At 28.3% G+C, this 5206-nt stretch overlaps 1 pseudogene; it reads right to left on the bottom strand.

The window, feature by feature from the left end:
- Nucleotides 1-470: 470 nt before the first annotated feature.
- On the bottom strand, nt 471-2077 carry LOC107025107 (annotated as a pseudogene).
- Between the last annotated feature and the right edge of the window lie 3129 nt (nt 2078-5206).

A 5206-nucleotide genomic window follows, 5' to 3' on the forward strand; every position in this document is an offset into this window, starting at 1 on the left:
TGAATACATAAACTAGTTGTGAAGAAGCATATTGATGTTGAGAATACTTACCTTTATTTATTTGGTGTACTATCAACAACAACAATAACACACCTAGTGAAATCCACTAAGTGATATCTGGGAAGGATACATTGTATGCAAACCTTATCACTATCTCGTAGAGGTAGAGTGTTTTTTTTCTAAAGACCCTTTGTATCGAATTTGATCTATTGTTATTCAAAAGAGATGACACCATTCTTGTTGATGAATTTTAAAAAAAAATACTTAATAAAGGATAGTTAATAAACAAGAACTGAATAAGCAATTGACAAAGTTTATAAAGGCGACCTAAATTTAATGTTTTGCATGAAATGATAAAATTCAACATTCAAAAAAATTATTAAACGAAAACCTAAGCTTGCATATATGATTAAACGAACTGATTAAAATGCAATTCTGAATCTGCGAAGAAGAGTACCAACATCCTTTTCTCAGTTGTTGTTTCTCTGTTTTATCTCACAACAAACAGTCTTTTTGTTTGTTTTGATACTTGAATCTTCATTTTCTAAATGATTCATATTTGGTCTTCTTCAGTTGGACGATTCCAATTATATTGATCTTCAATTGGTGAGAGCCTGAAAGTACAGTGCGGAATGGAATGAAATTTGGTGAGATAACAAAATAAGTTTAGAAATTTATTTTATTTTGTCAAATATCGAAGTATCAAAAGTAAAGAAAAAAATAAACTATTGTTGAATAATATTAGAAACTTGTTTCAAATACATGATGTAGATAAACAAAAGCTTTATACGAATTACCTTAAAAATGTTATTGATGGAACGAAATTTGATACTTCTCGGCATTCCTTGTGTGATATGATAGTTTCAACCATTTTCATCTTTTGCCAAAAGTCTTGAGCCATAGTTAATATTTTCATTTATAATGTGATCAGAATTATCTGGGATATCATCTTCGCATGTAATTTTGTTGATATCTGGCTCACATGAAAATTTTATGTGACATTGCATGATATATGTGAAACAAATTAGAAGTTCAAAAAGTAAGGTTGCAACATCAATTTAATGACTGTATTTTAGGCTACCAATGTGCTATGTGCCATTCAGGGGAAGAGTTTAAATTACCATGCGCTCATAGATTTAAATTAGGATAATTCTCTACTTTCGATGAAAAAAAATTCAAATAATTAAAATAAATTTAATTTAAAAGTTGTAAAAGTCCTAAAGTACCATCAATAATTTCTTCTTGTCGTTCGTCAAGAAGTTCCTCCACAAAAGAATCCTTTTGATCCCGGCTTATGTTGCTTTCGCTATGTTCATTAAATTTCTTACTTTCTAATTCCTGCAAATCCATATTCTTTCTTAATAAACAATTGGAGATAGAAAAGTATATTGTGAAATATAATAAACGTGCTCAATAAAAGATTTTTAAATAGATGTAAGTGTTGAAAAGTTACCTCACATGCAGGAAGGAGGGGATACAAAACATCTATTGACAGTGTTATTTTCTATTTGGGTAGCACTATAATGGTTATCTTCACCAAGGCTCTCAAACTCACCTGAAAATCATTTATAATCAAATGAAAGATAATTAATAGTATAAGTCATTTATGAGCTGTTGAATAAACTAATGAATTATGTACCATGAATAATTTGTCGTTCGTGATTGTCTGCATCCTTCCTCTCTTTCATGGAAATTTGTGAATTGCTTTTCTTGTTCCGTTGAAACAAATAGTTAAAATTTTATTTTGCTAAATAACAGTTACTAATGATACATTGAAATTAATTCTTAGACTACTAATACTCCAATTAATTTTTAAAAATTTATTTCATAACAAGATTAAAATTAAAAAAAGGCATTATTTCTCTTTTAATTTATTAAACTGAACAAGGACAATAATAATCAACATATTTCAGTTGTAACATGTTGAAGTAATTAACTACGTACTATAAATAAGTTTTTCCTTTTGCTTGTTCTCTAGTATATTCTTGGAAGAGTCCCCTTGGTCCTCTCCAGAAGATTTCTTATTCCTCTTAGCATCTTATTTCTTTTTATTTTCTTCTTCAAGCATATTGGGCATATACTAGTGAATGAAAACCAAAAGGCAAGATCAACTAATTATTCAAATTAATAAATCATGCTCGCAAAAAAGAAAGATCTTCCCTCCACACTAAAGACTATAAAGTTGAAAGCCAAATGAGATTTAGAAGTCACAAACAAAATATAGTTAATTTATTATACACATATGCAGTTGAAGCTATATACACTTTATCCTAATCATCACCGTATATATACACTATATTTCATAAAGTAAAATTTATTTGAAATAAATAGAAATAGATATTACATATAGATTTTAGAGATGAAACAACACTTTTGGATTTGAGAGCACATAGGAATGATTTTAAGGGATTAAGAAAGCATAATCCTTCGATGACTCTCGTTCTATGATCGAGATAAAAGTCTCGTTCTAAGATTGGAAAATATAATTGACTGAAAGCATGTGGAAAAATTGATGGAAGTCTTATTGTGTTTAAATGAGATTGTTCATACATATCCATACACAACAACAAAAGCAACATATCTGATGTCATCCCACAAATAGGATTTGAAAAGGGTGAGAAATACACAAACTAGGGTTTGAAAATAGGAAGATCTACACAACTTTTACTATAACTTTTTTGGGGTTGAGATATTTATTTCTATATTCCATAGACAAAAGAACTGAAATTGGATTGCAAGCAGGAGAAATAAAAAAAATCAATCTTGTTGAATATAGGTTTTAAAATTTTCTTAGAGATGGTCTGTAAATTCAAAAACATGACACTTGCTAAAATGAACTGTAAATTTATAAATGAACACAAGGCAAAAATTGAGAAACAAAACAATATCTGAATTGAATCAAACTTACCATCACGTAATTCGATTCTTTTATGCAAGAAAATAATAAGTAAAAATGTATTGAATAGAATGAACGAGTGAATCAATACTGTCTCAATCACATTTACATGTTCCTCTTTATTAATCCCTTTAAAAAATTGAAGTAATTGAAGAAGCAAACCTGTATTGATTCAAGTGTCTTCTCTTGACTGCTTATATATTTTTTCAAAAACTAAAATTAAAATGAAGAAGTTAATAGACATCTCGCCTTTTATATGTACAATCTAGATTGCTGAGTTGTTTCTTGAAAAATATGTTTGTTCAATTTTTTGGAAAATTAATTATTTGTCCATAAAAGGTAAGATAAATTTAAAGTGCAAAGGTGTGAACAGAGTAGAGTTTTAAATCAATTTTTGTGAAGACTTTTATTATTTTGCTAATAGTGACATTTTAAAATTAATTGAGAAATTTATTTAAAATCATTTATTTCTTTTACCTTAGTCATTTATTATACTTTGTAATGTGTATTATAAGGAAAATACATGACTATTGATTTTAAGACATTGACCAAATAAATTTAAATAGTTTTCATAAAGTTGGTCAAATATCATATTTAATGCAAACCATAAAATCACTAGAAAATTGATATAGGACATGAAATTATGGTTGAGGTAATGATATTTTTCTTCCAAAAGATAATAGTTATCTTTACTTAAAATTAAAGTATTTTGAATTTATGTTTTGGAGTTGAAGACTCCATATCTCTTTTCTTTAAACTTGTTTGGATTATGAAATTCACATAAAACAATATATGTGTAGTTGTTTCTATAATAATACAGAATACATTAATATAAAATAAAAAATAAATTTTAAATTAAATGAAAAATATTCACTTTTTCCTGCAATTTGATAAACGAATAATTTATGGGTAATCAAAATTAAAAATTAGTTGTTCTGTCATACATGTTTATATGTCTCCAGTTAATTGTTTAACTATTCCTTTTAAGAGTAACACCTTCAAGATATTTAGTTAAGAAATTCAAAAAATAATTGAAGATAAAATTTTATTCTGGTGTGGGAGACAAATAAAGTATAAATATTAGAAAAAATATGTTTATTTATAAAATATAATTTTTCAATGAATGCAATTAAATTGAAACCCTTCCCAACAAATAGTTTCTTCATTGCTTTAGAAAAGAACAATCATAAAGTTTTACAATTTAAAAAAGAAACGATATGAAGAGATAAAAGTTCTAACTAGCACGATTCAAAAATTGGGTGTGATGACATCTGCCTTATCCAAGTAAGACAAGTCAACGGAAACAATTATTGACAAGGGTAAATACGAAAGTAAGAAAGGAAATAAGGACAAAACATAACATAAAATTTTCGAAAATAATAACATAACAAAACATGATTTAACGTATACAAGCAACTAGATAAATATACAATTTTTTATAAATGAACAAGTCTGAATGTCTAAATTCCTAGAATGATAGAAAGACATAGTCAATAGTAAGTAACACCTTCAGCGAGGTGGTACCTCACAAAGTCCTCAAAATCAAGCCACGAACACTGATGCAAGAGGAGGATCAAAATGAACGGGGCACATAAACTAAATAAGTGTAGAAAACAAGGGAGTGAGTGATGAGTAGTGGATTTCCACTCATTTAAATAACTTCCATAGTTACTTTCACTTGATTTAGTTTAGAATTGATGCTCTTTATGTGGTTTTCTTAAAATGTATAGGTAAATGAAATGGAGAGTTGATTAAGAATATGGATGAAAAAATTAAGTGGAACTGAAGAAGGAAGAGGCCAATTAGAAGAAAGTGGAACTGAGAGAAGTTTGCTTATCACGACCGTATGAAGTATAGGTCGTGATTGCGTTGCCCGTGAAATTCAAATCTTGCGATTCTGTATTAAGATGTCGTGATCCCATGTCCTAGATACACTACTCCCCGTGACCGCATGAGTTAGTTTTCGTGATTACAAAGGGTAAAATTCCTAGCACCAAAACACCTTTGCACACTTTCCAACAATCAGTGTTTATGTATCCATCTTGTACGCAATAATCCTAGAGAGAGAGAGAATTCCATTTTGCTTCACAATTCACATTTGGATTTGACAATCGTGTTCTTATTACTTACATCTCTTAATTTCTTTTTTATTTCAATTTTTTAAATTTCTAGAACTATGGGTGAAATTGTCTAATTGAGATTGGGGTTTTATGCTAAAAATAGACAACTTGTTTGGATTTTTATGCTTGTTTTTGTGATTGTGTGCTTTCATGATTAGGGTTTACTCTTATTTTCATGCTTTAATCTATG

This window comes from Solanum pennellii, chromosome 7, assembly GCF_001406875.1.
Source record: "Solanum pennellii chromosome 7, SPENNV200".
Taxonomy (NCBI): domain Eukaryota; kingdom Viridiplantae; phylum Streptophyta; class Magnoliopsida; order Solanales; family Solanaceae; genus Solanum; species Solanum pennellii.